The sequence below is a fragment of the Pipistrellus hanaki genome (genome assembly GCF_964339955.1).
Source record: "Pipistrellus hanaki genome assembly, chromosome: 9".
Lineage (NCBI taxonomy): Eukaryota > Metazoa > Chordata > Mammalia > Chiroptera > Vespertilionidae > Pipistrellus > Pipistrellus hanaki.
In genome coordinates this window covers 27,292,892-27,309,142 of record NC_140511.1, presented here as the reverse complement: position 1 = coordinate 27,309,142, position 16,251 = coordinate 27,292,892, and the positions used below count along the sequence as shown (strand labels likewise).

Below are 16,251 nucleotides of genomic sequence, written 5' to 3'. Positions count from 1 at the left end.
CGTCCTCCCGACACCCCAGTCCGCCGCACCCGCACTTCCCGCCCGGCCCACGCGGGCTCGCCGAGCGCCCCAACTTTTTCCCGGCCGCGGCCCGGGCCCCGCAGCGGCGGCAGGGACCCCGCGCCCGGAGCCGCCGCCGCCGCCGCCGCCGGGAGGGCGCGCGTCCCCCCGGCCCCTGCCCGCCCGGCGCCCGGCGCGCACGAGTTGCGCTCGGGACCCGCTCGGCTCTCGGGCCTCGGCGGCGGGGCCGGCGCTGCGGGCGGGACCCGCGCTGTCCTGGCGCCCGCGCTCCCGCCCGGCGCCGGCTCCCCGCGCCCGCCCCGCCGCCCGGGCTCCGCTCACCTCCTCCCGCGCCGCCGCCGCGCCGCCGCCGGGAAGACGTGGCAGTGGCCGCCGCCGCCTCGCCTCTCCGCCCCGCGCCCGCGCTCCAGCCTCCGGAGCGCCCGGCCGCAGCGCCAGGCGCCCTCTGCCGCCGGGAAGCCGCATCTGCTCGCCCTAACCCTAACTCCGCCGCCTTCCCGGGGCCTCCGCCCCCGCCCCGCCGCCCTGGGCTTCCCTTCCCGGGCCAGCCCGGCGCCCGGCCCGGCCCCAGCTCTCCCTTCCCCGGAGAGGGTCCCCGCGCCCGGCCCCGGGCTCGCCACCTCCTCCGGGGAGCCCGCCCCGATCGCCGCGCTGCTCAGCGTCTCCAGCCCCGGCTCCCGCGCCGCCGGGACAGGAGTCATCGCCTGGCCGATCGGAGCAGTTCCTGCTCCTCTGGATGCCTCGCCCGCCCACGGAACAGTAAAGCCGGGAGCACGTGGGCCTCTCGCGCTCACCCTTCTCTTTCCCGGGGCCAAGGCAGCGCCCTGCCTGGAATACCGAAGTGCGCCATCAATACTTACGGAGGGAGCAACAGAGTGGATCGATGAGTGAGGTTTTTGCCTCTCTCCACACAAGTAGGCTCTTCAAACTCAAGCTAGCCTGACCTGGATTTGCTTTTTTGTACATTACACACACACACACGTGCTCAGCTTTGCATGAATGAATGAGATTCGCAATGCCCCACCTCAGACCAGCAGCAAAGCCTCAAGAGTCATACAGCTAAATGGTATCCAGGGCTTTCAGTCAAAAAGACGGGTTTTAGATCTACTACTTCAAAGCTGAAAATCTGCTGGGCACTGTACCTCATCTGTAAATGAAGACTAACAAAACCTACTTAAGCCCTGGCTGGTGTTCTCAATGGTTAGAGGGTACCCCCTCCTCCCCTCCCCTCCCGCGCGCGCCTAAGGGTCTCGGGTTAGGTTCCAGTCAAGGGAGAATAATACCTTGGTTGCAGGAGGCAATCAATGATGTGTCTCTCTCACATCAATGTTTCTCCCCCCATAGCGCGTTCACTCGCGCGCTCTCTCTCCCTTCCAATCTTTCTCTTTAAAAAAAAAAAAAAAAAAAAAAAAAAAGGAAAATGAGAGGATTAACAAGCAAATAAAATCTACTTCTTAGGGTTGTTGGGAGGATTGAGATCACACATTGTATGTTATGTGCTTCACACACACACATACACACACACACACACACACACACACACACACACACACACACACACGGGCGCGCGCGCGCATACCATATAGTAACTAAATGGTAGCTCCTGTTAGCAAATACTGATCTAGCACACAATAAGAACTATAGGCAAATGTGTAAAAGAATGGCCACCTACCTTTTCACCTGAAGACAACTGAAATGCTCTGGGTTTGTGTGGTTTTGTCACCTGACCAACAGGGCCAGCCCCCAGCAGGGCCTCTCAGTTCCTCCTCTCCCCACCCCCAAGAAGGAAAAAAGTTTGGTTTTGGTTTTCCTGAGAGCTGTAGAACTGGCTCTGCTGCAGGTGGCCAATCTCTCAATGAACAGGTGCTTATTTTATGGCAAAGGCAGGGAAGGGGTTGGGGCCCCTGTAGTTACCGTTTCCTTCTTGCCTTTCTCTCCACACCTTGAGGCCACCTGTTCACTTCTGAGGGCCTCCTTCCTGCGCCACAGGGAAAAAGCAGCGGTGAAGTGGCATCAGGGGGAACTTGGTCAGTAATATGCTAACAGGAGCTACCATTTAGTTACTATATGGTATGCGTGTGTGTGTGTGTGTGTGTGTGTGTGTGTGTGTGTGTAACCACTTTACATACAATGCGTGATCTCAATCCTCCCAACAGCCCTAAGAAGTAGATTTTATTTGCTTGTTAATCCTCCCATTTTCCATTGATTTTTCTTTTTAATATAGATTGGAAGGGAGAGAAGAAGGGAGGGAGAGAAAGGAAGAGGGAGGAGTGAGAGAGAGAAAGAGAGAGAGAGAGTGAGAGAGGTGGGGGGAGAAACATTGATGTGAGAGAGAAACATATTGGTTGCCTCCTTGGGCTTCTGGCATCTCAGGCCCCTCGGTTCCACACCGGTGCATAACGTTTACCTGTGGCATTGAGAGAGAATTGATGACCCAGTCTGTGAGTGAAGTCCCTGGAGCATAATATGTGTTTAAGAAAAGGCAGCTATTGATTCGTTTACAAACAGTTAGGGCACATCTCCTGAGTGGTGAGGGTGCTGTGACCGTGAAGGGAACAAACGGGTGAGGAAAGCCTTCCACCCTCAAAGGAGTTGGCTGTCTAGTGGAGGAGACAGGCGTGCACACACTAGGGCAGAGAGACTGGGGATGGGGCGGGGGGGGGGGGGGGGATGCTAAATGGGAATCTAGCAAATTGGGGCAGTACTGCAGTGTGAATTGCTTTCGTTCATTATAATTGTAAATGCCATTTTCCTCTGAATAGTATGTACATAACTTCCCAAGGCCACTGCTAAAAATTAATGAATAATTTTATGAGGCAAGCAGGGCCATTGGGTGTAGGATTCAGTCCCCTTAATAAGGTGACTTCAAAAGCTCCCTTTATACTGGTTGTAACGTGTATTGTGTCTTTGTGAAGGCACTACCGTTTGTAAGTTAAAGTTGCATATCTTGCAATCCATGTCTAAGAGGGAACGTTCAAACGCAATCACACAAATGGCCTCGAGTGAATCATATTGCAGTATGCATGCCTTTAGTGTCGCCCCTCCCATAGTGATGACCCTGGGTTTGACCATGTGACATGCTTTGGCCACTGGGACATCGGCAAATACGGCAAAAGCAGGACAGTTGATGGGCATGCTGGTCTTGGGACGCTGGGGAGACAGTAAGGAAACTTGGTCCAACCTCCTTGAAGATGAAAGAACCAGGAAGAGAGAGGCTTGCCATCCCAGCTACGGCAGCCCCCAGCCAGCCCCCAGCTGAGGAAGCCCAGGCAGGACCAGCCAAAAAAGACCCAACCAACCCAAGAATTGTGAAAATTATACAATGGCTGTTATAATCAAGCCATAAGGGTTGGGTGGTTTGGTATACAGCAACAGATAACTGGTACATCATACAAAGGCCTTGTGACAGTTGCAAGGTTTTGGTGAAATTCATCCAAGAGTCAATACATTCCTTAGTGTTTCCTGTCAAGAAGTATTCGATTAGCCCTAACTGGTTTGGCTCAGTGGATAAAGCATCGACCTGCAGACTGAAAGGTCCCAGATTCGATTCCAGTCAAGGGCATATACCTTGGTTTAGGCCAATACCCAATAAGAGCTGTGCAAGAGGCAGTTGATTGATGTTTCTTTCCCATCAATGTTTCTAACTCTCTATCCCTCTCCCTTCCTCTCTGTAAAAAATAAATAAATTAATTAATTAATCAAATATATTTTTTAAAATATATTTTATTGATTTTTTTTACAGAGAGGAAGGGAAAGAGATAGAGAGCTAGAAACGTCGATGAGAGAGAAACATCAACCAGCTGCCTCCTGCACACCCCCTACCAGGGATGTGCCCGCAACCAAGGTACATGCCCTTGACAGGAATCAAACCTGGGACCCTTCAGTCCACAGACCGATGCTCTACCACTGAGCCAAACCGGTTTCGGCAATATATATATTTTTTAAAAAGAAGCAGCATTCAATTAAAGTCAATATGCCTCAGCTGAGCAGAGTATCCCAATTTACAGAATGCCTTCTTTCAAAAGACATCTTTGAATTGGTTGCAGAGCCCACAACTGTTTCAAATCCTTTGGCAGCCAACATGACAAGTGGGCAAAATCAGCATGTCAGTGCATTAAATATTATAAAGCACAAAAGCATAGTAGAGGTTGGTTGTGTTTCTCTCTCCCATTTTTTTTTTCATGAACTTCCTCATGGTGGACATCTTGTCCAGCTGGACAATGTTTCTCCATAGATATGAAACATCAGATAAGGAAGGGGAGCTAGAGATTAGCTAATCCAACGCCTCATTTTACAGATGAGGAAACTGGGACTAGGAGACATCAGAAGAGCCTAACAAATTCCTAGGGTCCTGGAGCCTAGAGCAGAACTGGGATGGAATGACCAAGTCAAAGTTCTTCACAATGTTCATTGGAATTTTCTGCTTTTCCTTTATGACATGTGTTGCTACTAAAAAATGTCCTCCTCGTGCTGAATTACATATCTTTACAACCTTCCTTTGCATTGAAGACAAATCCAAACTCACTGTGGTCCCTGGAGATCTGGTACAACTTGCCCCTCCAGAGGCATGGGGTCTGCTCTGCCCCTCCCTCAGCACTCTGCTCACTCCGGTTTTCTTTGTTCTTGCATCATCCACCCAAGATTCCAAGCCCTGGCCCAGGCTATGAAGAGTGAGACTCCTAATCATCAGGGCGTTGTTCCGGCAAAAGAAAGTGAATCGAGGGTGACAAACTCGCTGACTGTCCACTACATTACCCCTCAGGCCTTGGTTTCCTCAGGAAGGCTTTTCTTAACCACTCCATCTGTTCCACTCTGTCATGACACTCCTTGTTTTGCCCTGTTCTTATCACATTTTTATAATTATGAATGTGTTCATTTGTTTCTTTCATTGTTCTTCCTCCATGAGAAAAGGGGCAGTGTTTGCTTGCTCACTATTGTATCCGTGTCACTTGGCATAGAGACTGATATTTAGTGAATGAATGAATGAGTGAGTGAATGAATAATATAGGCTTCAAGGTTCTTCTGACTCGTCCATGTGACATAAGCTTTGTAGAAATGGGCAAGAAAAAATAATATGATGAATGTGGATTTGTGGAAGACGTGCCACGCTGGGTCCCTGTGTGCTGCTGTGAAGAGGATGAGGACTCACGTGGGATACATAAGAAACACTGCCTTGTGTGTCAGAGATGTGCCATGTTAGGCTGTTCTGTGCTGGTTCTGAGGGACAAAGGATATAAGCAGGAAAGCAAGAGGAGGGAGGTCTGGAACAATGAAGGCCACATGCCTCAGGGCATTTGCTAAAGTGGGAGTCCTCAAAACTGAAACTGGATTCATGGTCTGGCTGCAGCTGCCAGGAGCAGAGGCTGGTGGCCTATGTTGATGAACCCGCTCCCTGGTCTATCTGTGCCTGGCTGTGCCGACGCCATAACAGAGGTCCCAGGCTTCTCTGCCAGTGGCCAGAGGTCCCTGGAGAAGCTTTTGCCAGTCAGGGGCAAAACGAGAGCGTATTGGAGCAATGTAAAGCAACTGTATTCCATTTTTGTATCAGTGAATATTCCATTTGTGATAACTTGGGTGCTTTGTTTTTGGTCATTTTTTGGCAAAATAAAAAGTTGGCAACCTCAGTTTCACCCCTCAGTGTTTCTGTCATGTGCAATCTGAAAGCCTCAGGAATGACCTCTTGACAGTGTCAGAGACCTGGGGGATCCCTACAGAGCTCCTCAGACTCAGTAGACTGTCCTCAATCAACTGCTGTTCTTACTAGTTTTAGTCATGCAGATCCAGCCTCTGTTTCCTTTTCTGCTGCCCATCTACGTGGCAGTCATGTTAGCTCCACTGGTTAGAAGGGGGCTGAAGGGGTTTTGCCCAGGACTGCATCTGTGTGGTGGGTCAGGAGGGAGCTGGCCATGGCTCTGGAGATGTCCTGTCGAAAACCAAGCTCTAGGATTGAGGTCTGGTTGATGACCAAGTATGTGTGAGTGTACATCTGTACACACACACACACACACACACACACACACACACATGTATGTGTGTGTTATTATGTCAAGGCAAAACTTTCTAAAGTCACCAACATTGTTCCACATGGGAGGGGGCTTCTTAACCCTAAAAGGAGATAATTGCATTTTGTTGTTCTTGTTGCTTTTTAATTCTCACCCAAGGATGTGCTTTTCATTGATTTTAGAGAGAGAATGGGAGAGAGAAGGAGAAAGAAGGGGGTGGGGGGAGAGAGAACTCTGTTGCCTCCCAAATGCACCCTGACTAGGGATCGAACCCAACACCTGGGTATGTGTCCTGACCAGGAATTGAACCCATCACCTTTCAGTGTATGGGGTGATGCCCAACCAACTGAGCCACACTGGGCAACGAGGTATTGTTTTCAATCCCTGTTTCACAACGAAGAAACTGAGACCTAGAACATTTAAGCAGTTTGCCCAACGCTAAGCTGAATACAGTGGTCAAACAATGAACTTTTTTGGCAATGCTTCCCTCGACAGGTGCTCAATCGGTGTTAATAGTGGTTAAATCTGTTGTGAGTTCCAGAAGCCAACTTTATGGAAAGATCCTTCTGGATGGAAAGGGGTAAAAGTTGCTTTCTGTAAGCTGAGTGGAAAATATCCAACTTCTTGTCTCTGAGAAGTAGCATAGTGTGAAGTGCCATCCACTTACATTTTTACCAGAAGCTAGCCTATCCATTTCATGCAGTTTGCTGAGATGTGAATTTCACAGAGAAAACTGCCTAAGTATCGAGTAAAAATGTTTGTTTTTTCTCACCGGTAGTAATATCATATATATATATATATATATATATATATATATATATATATATATATATTAAAGACTTTGAACAAAATTATACCTACTCAATGCTACAGTAAAGGTAGCCTTGCCCATTTTTTTTAAGCTATAAAATTCCATATAAGGAAATGTTTTAAGATTTCACCTTTCATTTGCACAACGGCACTGGAGCGCTAATGAAAACTTCAACCTAGATTTTCATGCGTGCTGCTCTGGTTTCGTGGAATTTAAGACTTTTGCCAAAGGATGGAAAGGCAGCCCTACCCCACTGCCAGCACCTGAGCAAACTCGCAAGCCAAGAACATCAGTGGAGGTCCTGGCTGGTAGGTCAGTCCGCAGGGGTCCTCAAACTTTTCAAAGTGGGGGCCAGATCACGGTCCCTCAGAGAGCTGGAGGGCCGGACTATATGAACTACTAATTCCTACTGTAACACCTCGGCTGCGCTCACTGCCCAAAAAACCTGGCGGGCAGGATCAGACTCCCCTGGGGGCCGCATGTGGCCCGCGGGCCGTAGTTTGAAGACCCCTGTGCTAGAGCATCCTCTAGATACACCAAAGTTATGGGTTCAATCTCCAGTTAGGGACAGACAAGGAAAAAAAAATCAATGAATGCATAAATAAGTAGAACAACAAGTCGATGTTTCTCCTCTCTCTCTCTCTCTCTCTCTCTCAAAAATAATTAAAAATTCTTTAATTCTTTAGATTATTTAATTAAGTTGCATTCTTTCAACTTAATTTCTTCACATTTTTCTCCCTGCTGGCAAATGTTAAGTTTCTATTTTGGGAAACATAAGAGCTTCATTAACTTGCCTGTCTTCATGCTTGTCTAACTCCTTTCAGGGTCTCTGTGTTTTGCTTGGGAAAATCAGGCCACAGTAACACCACAACTCCCCGGAGTCGCATTAATGGAGGTCCGGTTGGCCTGTGTGGAACAGAGCAGGGAGCTCCACCCTCGTTCCATAGGCTGTAAATAGCCCTCTATAGGTTTAATTACCTTATCTCTCAGATCCACAGCCCTCAGGATCTTCCTCGGTGACTCAGACACCAGCTGTCCCTTTGGGTTGGGCACATTTTTAACTTCAAAGGTATCTCCTATCAACTGTGTCCTTGTCCCCAACTGTGCTTCATTACCGGGAAGCAGAGAGATGGTTTCTAGCCTGCACTTCGCTCTTCAATCCTGTCACGCTTTGTGGACACAGAAGCAAGCAAAAGGGATACAGTTCTTTCTCTCCCTAGAGAGGCTCACAAATCAGTGGGAAGGAAACATAATTACAAATTATGTTAAGTATTTTGAGGGGGGGAAAAGGAACAAGGAGCTAATAGAAAGTTTAATAAAGGGGCCTAGTTTTAAATTGAGAAGTCTGGTTCATAGGTACAGAGAACAGACTGAAAGCTGTCAGAAGGAAGCAGGGAGTGGGGCTGGGTGAAAAAGGCAAAGGGATTAAGCAAAAATAAAAAATAAAAACCCTTCATAGACAGACAACAGTATGGTGATGACCAGAGGGAAAGGAGAGGGAGAGGTAGAAGAGTGAAAAGGTGGGTAAATGGTGATGGAAGGAGACTTGACTTGGGCTGGTAAACACACAATACAATGTACTGATGATGTGTTATAATTTTATTAACCAATGTCACCCTGGTAAACTCAATAAAAATATGAAAAAATTTTAAAAGGTAAAATAGATAGACAGATAATCTGGGAAGACCTTTCTGGAAGTGACTTCAAAGCAGAGACCTGAGAGCTGAACGGATGTTGACCCAGTGAGCAGCCCATTGGGCACAGGGTCCTTCTCACCCAGGGCCTCTGTATGTCTTCCATGCTGAGCAGGAGTGTGGTTCTCGGTGTCTCTTTACTTTCAGAGAGGGGGCCTGGGAGCCCTGTCCCCTACAGGCGCTGGCACAGGGCAGGGACACCCCGGATTCTTTCCTCACCAATAAACTCTGAACCCCTGAGTCCCCTTGGCTACGGCACTTAGGCGAGCACTGCAGGTGAGTGTCTCATCTGGCTCCTGTGTGTGTGCAGTCCCCACACCTAAGCTGAAAGAGAGCTTGACTAGCAGCTGTGGGTCCATGAACACCCGTTCGGTGGAACTGAATTTCATCACAGCATTTAGCAGTGTGGCCAACATCTCGTGTGAAATAAGAGCCACATCGGACAAAGCGAGTAAGCTTTAGAAGGGCAGAAATTGCAGGAAAATGCCCTGAAGAGCTGAGGTGTGGACACACTTCCTGAAACTTCAAGGAAGCGGGCTCGTATGGCTTTGATTGGCACTGTGAGGCCATGCCGGGAACCGATTCTGGCATGTAATAATTACACGAGTTCCGTCAGAAGGTTGATGGGTCTTGGCGGGATCAACAAGGGTGAGCACATATGTAGTTTACCTGTTGAAAACAGCTAAAGAGCACTTCCCCAAAACCTGATTCGGATAATAGTTTGCTGCCTGACAGCTCAGGGCATTTTATTGCCTCCTTTTGGCCAAACACCTGGACAGCTGTAGGCTATTCCCCAATCTGACAATGTTTCTGTGCCCTTTCACACTTTACTTTTCAAAGTGTACATTTCCACCTTGCCGTAGGACAAATTGTGTTTAATAAATACCACAGGGTCCTAGACAAGGAGAATCTTTAGCTCCTTCAGCTGAAGATCCTCTGACCCCCCAATGCCTTTCAAAATTGTGTTTCATCCTTGGACTCGAATCATCTACGCGCAGCCCCTTTCTCCAGAATGCCGAACCCTTTGTAAGGCTGGGGAAAGAACCCTGGCATTATGACAGCTGAACCAGGGCCACCAACATTACGGCGCCTGAATGAGAAACACCAATAAGGCCACAGTCCCTCGGCTCTAAGGCAACTCCACATATAGGATACAGGTTTGATTCTGGTCAGGCCATGTGCCTTGGTTGTGGGCACATCCACATCCCCAGTAGGAGATGTGCAGGAGGCAGCTGATCAATGTTTCTCTCTCATCGATGTTTCTAACTCTCTATCCCTCTCCTTTCCTCTCTGTAAAAAAAAAAAATCAATAAAAAAAAAAGAAGTGTATATTACTTGATCACCAAGTAATTTAATATTTTACAACTGCATCTCAATGTGTGTGGTTTCCTCTGTACTTCGGCATGCTTTATTTTACTCAAATCATTGATCTGAGGAGAGGGTGAAGAGCTTCCTCAGAGGAGCCTGTGACACAGAAGAGTTACTCTCCCTCCAGGAAAATCTCAGCAGGCTTGTCTCCTCATCTTGCCCACACAGGTGCTACCAAGCCGCGTTCTATCCTATGGTTGCCTTTTTTTCAACAACTTGATACATGGGCTCCCAGCATTGCAGCCTCTGAATTCTCTCCAAAGCAGCGGGCATTGCCTGCGGCCCAGAGGAACATACAAGCTCTATGAATCACGAGAAGGAAACAAAAGCAATAATTAAATAGATGTTTAAAATAAAGTGAGTGATGGAGATCCAGAACAAGCAAATCCATGGAGACAGAGATAGCAGACCAGTGGTTGTTGCGAGGGACTGGAGGGAGGGGGAATAAGGAGTGACTGACTGCCTAATGGTGGGGATGATTGCTGAGTGGATGCAGGCTTTCCTTGGGGGGGTGAGAGAATGTTTTGGAACTAGATTGGAGGTAATGGTTGCATAGCACTGTGAATGTACTAAATGCCGCTTAATGATACCCTGTAAAAAGGTCAATTTTATGGTATGTGAATTCCATCTCAATAAAAGATAGCAAAAAAAAAAAGTAAATAAGTAAGAGGAAATGTCATTATAAACTCACCCGGGAATTCAAGGCCCCACTTAGGGGAATAAAGAAAAAAGATCTGGAGGTTGTATGATATTTTGATTCTCTCTCCCTATCCCCCACTCCCTCCCCTCAAGTTGCTCATGTACACTGCAATGTTAGCTCTCTCACGAAATTGCTAATGTGTACTTTGGCCTACACATTAAATTCTGGTTTGCACTTATGCATATTAAAACACAGCACTAAATACTCATCTGACAAGCTATATTTTAAACCTCAAACTAGGTTTTATTCTGCCTGGATGCATTTTAATATGCCTACTAAATTTTAGCTGGAATGAAAAATGATTGACAGGGGAAGGTAGATTCTCTCACCTTCTATCCTGCACATTCTGCTTCCGTGTGAGGACGAGGGCTTGGCAGCCCCTACTGTCTGGGAGCTCCGGAGAGCTTCCAGGCGGGTTGGGTTGGGGGGGGGCGGGGGGCGCCGATTTACAGCAGGATCTGACTGCCTCAGGCAGGGTTGGAGAGACATCCCACACACACACACACACACACACACACACACATTCCGAAAGGCTTCTCATGGGGTAACTCACCCTGCACCCAGGACCTCAGTGTATCCCTTTGAGCTCTGGGTCCTCCCAGCCTCCCTCAGAGCAGGCTTACATTAACTAACCTCCCACGAGCCCCTCTCACAACCTTCATAATTCCCTCTCTGCTGGGGTTTTGAAATTCTTTTCCTGCTCACCTGCCCAGCCTGCAGGATGCTGATGCCCATTCAGCTCAGCCCAGGAAGGGAGAACCAGCTGACATTTTCTAAGGCCCGGAGAGTGCCCAGTGCTGGCTACGGGGTTGAAGATCAAGCATCTCACTGGACTCTATGAACAGCATTACAAGGTCTTGCCATGGCCGCCGTGGGTGAACCTGGGCCCAAGGTCATACAAAGTCAAACAGCTAGTCAAGCCTTCCCCACATTTCCCAACCCCCTTCCTCCCCAGCCATTTCCCACTCTGCCTCAGCCAGGCTCCTTCAGCCCCATCCCTGACTTATCACCAGGGGCCCTCACCTAGAATGCCCTCCACAGTCCAAATCCCACCCCTTCAACTTTGGCTCAAGTTCTCCCTTTTTCCAAGAAGTCTTCTCAGACCTGAGGGCTCCCTGCCTTCTGCCTCCCCACTTATTAAACCACTGCTCATGAGCAAGATGTGATTTTTTTTCAAGCCAAAACACTGAGCCTGCTTCCCAGCGTCTGTGCTGCTCTTCCTCCCCTGGGGCAGCTCTGACTCATCCCCGGCTGCCTCCCTGCACAGGTGAGCCGTCTCACTCAGCCTTCTTCCCGGCCACACCATCCCTCCTCCACACAGCCACTTCCTTTGCAGCTGGAAGATGAAAAGGGCTCTTTCCCCCTCTTTACATGTCTAACGACATCATCCTTTCCAGGCAGGGACTTTGGGAAAAGTCATAGCAAATGAAGTATGGCTGCTTCTTCAAGAAATGAACAGGTTGTGCCCTGTCTCAGGGTGTCTGAGACTGCAGGGGGGCTTGGGGGGGTGTAGAGGATGGTAGGGGGAGTGGGGTATGTGGATCATGTTGGCAGGAAGAAGGGGCTCATTGGCATTAAACACCCACAGGCGAAGAAAGGGCCTTGGGCTGGGGGACCTCTCTCCTGGATGAGCAGGCTGGAAAGATTAATTAGGGGGCCAATGGGTAACGCCCACATGTTTTCTGAGAAGATGGGCTTAGCTGGGGAAGGGCAAGAAAGGCTGGAATGAGTAGCCTTCTCTTAATTTCTGCAGAGGACTAATTGGCACTTTGGGGACACTTTGACGGGCACAGGGAGGCAAAGAGCCTGTCAGGAGAAGGGTAGGAGGGTAAGGAAGTATCTATAGGGGTGAAGGAATGAAGGTGAGTGGAGAAGATGACCCCATAAGCACTTGACATGGGTCAGTCTGGACAGCTTCCCGAGAGAGAAAGCCCAGCCATGGAAATCCAGGGACAGGCTGAGATGAGAGTTTAGCCAAGCAGCTGGAGTCAGGTGGAGCGGCAGAGAAATAAAAAGAACAGCCAGAAGTTGGGGTGAGTGACGTCATAGGTTCTGACCATGGGACAAAGGGGAGAGCAGTGGAGGGGTGGCTTCCAAGGCAAGCCAGCCCACAGCCCAGGGACTGAGGGACTGAGCTTTCTGCACAGAGAGATCCAGGTACAAGATAGGGACTGAGAATCAGGAACACGGCGGAAGCACATCCTGTTGTACGAGAAAAACAAGGTCTTCAGAGCAAGATGCATCAAGGTTTTGGTTTTTTTATTGAGGAAAAATACACAAAACATAGAACTTACCAAGTTAGCCAGTTTAAAGTGTGCAATCCAGTGGCGTTGAGTATGTTCACAGTGCTGTGCAGCCATCACCACTGTCTACTCCAGAATATTCTCACCATCCCAATGGAGCCCCCATTCTCCATTTCCCCTTTCCCCCCGAGTCCCTGGCAAGCACTAATCTGCTTCCTGTTTCTATGGATTTGCCTATTCTGGATATTTTATATGTAGAGGACCATGCAGCAAATAACCTTTCGTGTCTGGCTTCTCTCACATAGCATGTCTTGGTGGTTCATCCATGTTATAGTGTGTGATGGTTCATTTTATGTGTCAACTTGACTAGGCCATGTGATGCCCAGATATTTGTTGAAACATTATTTCTGGGTGTGTCTTGAGGGTGTTTCTGAATGAGATTGATATGTGAATTGATGGACGGAATAAAGCTTATTGCCCTCCCCAGTGTGGCTGGGCCTCATTGAATCTGCTGAAGGGTTGAATAGAACAAGAAGGCCGAGTGGGGAGGATCTATTCTCTCTCTCTCTCTCTCTCTCTCTCTCTCTCTCTCTCTGGCTCTTTTCAAGCTGGGACATCAGTCTTTTCCTGCCTTGCACTCAGACTTGGACTGGAACTTACACTATTGGCTATCCTGGCTCCCAGGCCTGCGGACTTAGACTGGAACTATAGCACTGGCTTTCTCTCGAGTCTCCAGCCTGCAGAAGGAAGCTCTTGGGACAGCTCAGCCTCCATAACCATGAGAGCTAATTCCTTATTTTGTATGTATATGCTATTGGTTCTGTTTCTCTGGAGAATTCTGACTAATACTAACATTACAAAATGTATTAATAATTTGTTCTCCCCCCCCCCCCAATTCATTTTAGAGAGAGTGGAAGGGAGGGAGAAGGAAAGAAAGAGAAAGAGAACATCGATGTAAGAGAGACATATCAATGGGTTGCCTCTTACACGTGCCCCGACATGGGCCAGGGATTGAACCTGCAACCCAGGTTTGTGCCCTTGACCAAGAATCAAACCCATGACCCTTTGGTGTGTGGGCCAATGCTTTGAGCATTGGGCAACACTGGTCATGGCACTAATTTATTCTTTTTTTTTTTAACATTTTTAAAATATATTTTATTGATTTTTTACACAGAGGAAGGGAGAGAGATAGAGAGCTAGAAACGTCGATGAGAGAGAAACATCGACCAGCTGCCTCCTGCACACCCCCCACCGGAGATGTGCCTGCAATCAAGGTACATGCCCTTGACTGGAATCGAACCCGGGACCATTCAGTCCACAGACCAACTCTCTAGCACTGAGCCAAACCGGTCCTGGCTAAAGTGGACTCTTTAAATGCCCCCTCAAATCAGAACTCGGCCCAGAGTCGGAGCAGGGTGGACACCTGCAGGTGCAGGACAAGAGGTCGTAAGTCTGTGGGAGGGAGATTGGCCTGCCTCACACTCCTGCCTCCCCCTCACACATACACTTGGGTAATGCATGGGTCCCAAACCATGAGAGTGTGCCTCTGAGTCTGGGCCCCAAGCCATGAGAGTATGCCTCTATTTCAGTGTCTTCAGCCAGTAAATATTATGAGGAAACATTTCACTTTTAAACTGTTAGAAACACCACACATTTTGAAAATGTTTGAACGGCACACACCACCATCACGCCCCATCTTAGCAGCACATACTCGGTAGGTTTATTTACAACTTCTGTTCCCATTATTCCATAGCATGCGCTCACATCATATAAAACCAGTGAAAAAATAACACCTATCATTCCTTAAATCACAGTCATCTCAGACGTTTACACTTACTCACTTTTTTTTTATGTCTTGTAACAGTAAATGTCACTTTCATAGGTGTCATAAAAGGCAACCTGAAAAGTGAGCGTAAGTGCTCAGTCTTCCTTGCCACAGACACACACAGAATAGCTTACTCCACACGGGGTAGCCGATCCAATGGCCGGCCTCAGAGCACTGCCTGCAGCTCACGAGGCACTGGGTTCATGCTCCAGTGAGGCCATGGACACGTCCCTTAACTGCCCTAAGCCTCAGTTTCCTCATTTGTGTGATCCATTCAGATGGCAGCACTCTCTGAGGATCTCCATGAGCCAGGCATGGGACTTACAGAAAAATTTTTAGCCTATATTACTTGATATTTTTAATTAACTCAATATTCTTAAGATATAAGTATTCACCAAATACATGTTGGCCACCTCTTGTTTTTTGTTTTTTGTTTTTTGTTTTTCAAACACTCTGCACCAGGAATAGACTCATAAGCAAGACTGGCGAGCAAACTGCCATGCAGAGCTCACAAAACATTCTAGTTGGGGAAACAGACCAACACAAGAAAAGAAATAAACAAGAGTATAACGGACCCCAATGAGTCCTCATTAGCAAGAATGTTATCAGGAAAAGGTATCACAATCCGAGAGAGCCGCTTAGATTGGTGGTCAAAGACAGAGTCTCCTAAGAGGTGACTGCTCTTTCACCCGGTGGATACACGCAAGCCAGCCGCAAGAGGAGCGGAGCAGGAGCATCCTGGGCCAGGGCTCAGCAAACGCAAAGGCCCAGGGGAGGGGAAGGCTCTGTGCGTAGGTGTGGCTGCTGGGTAGATTGGAGAGCAGGAGAGCCGGGTTTGTCATAATGATTAAATAAGAGAAAGCGCGTCGAGTGCTTAATGGGTGCTCAATACGTGAATGTTTCGAGCAGGACAAGAGTGGAAGTAGGGAGAGGAGGTAGGAGGCCTTGACAATAATCTGGACAGGAATTTAACAACATGAGATGTTTAAGCACTCATCTCTTCCTCTGACCTTAATGGAGTTCATAAAGGTGAAGTTGTGTGGACTTTTGAGCCTGCTGTACACTTGTCAGATGTTTGTATCTTCCAAGGCCCATGTCTAATGATGGGCAAATTCATCTTGCTCTCTCAAGAAAGCCACCGGGGTGTTTTCCAAGACCACTGACCAATTCTCTGATTCTCCAGGCACCAGCTGGGTGTCCTACAGTTCAGTTCACTTTTCCCCCCGCCCCCTCCCCCCCAATTCACTTCTGATTCTACCTGGAGTTAGTGTCAGATCCCACGCGAGTTAAGGGCTCAGTTCCAGAAGCCTGCCCTCACTTCAGATGCCAATCACAAGCCCCAAGGCACCTGAACTCCTCACCGGGCAGCTGTAAATTGGGAGTTCCCACAACCCCCTCCTCAGGTCTGATAATTTGCTAGAATGACTCACAGAACTCAAGAAGAAATTTTATATACTTTACTGGTTTATTATAAAGGTTAGAACTCAATAACAGCCATGTGGAAGAGGTGCATAGCACAAGGGAAAAGGGAGTAGTGGGTAGGGGAGGGTGTGAGGGGTTTCGAGGCCCTCTCTGGGCATGCTACCC

The 16,251-nt window shown here is 48.4% G+C and overlaps 1 protein-coding gene across 8 annotated transcripts in view; it reads right to left on the bottom strand.

Moving 5' to 3' along the window:
- The window catches only part of SMCO4 (single-pass membrane protein with coiled-coil domains 4), a 61,810-nt gene extending 60,863 nt beyond the window's left edge, over positions 1 to 947 (bottom strand). For 2 of the 8 annotated variants that reach the window (XM_084895435.1, XM_084895437.1), the window contains exon 1: positions 343 to 466. The gene's annotated coding sequence lies outside the window, so the exon portion shown is untranslated. Of the gene's footprint in view, positions 1 to 342; positions 467 to 641; positions 780 to 881 lie in introns of those variants that run through there. The other 6 variants (XM_084895432.1, XM_084895431.1, XM_084895433.1 and 3 more) reach the window with 6 other exon arrangements.
- Positions 948 to 16,251: the final 15,304 nt, after the last annotated feature.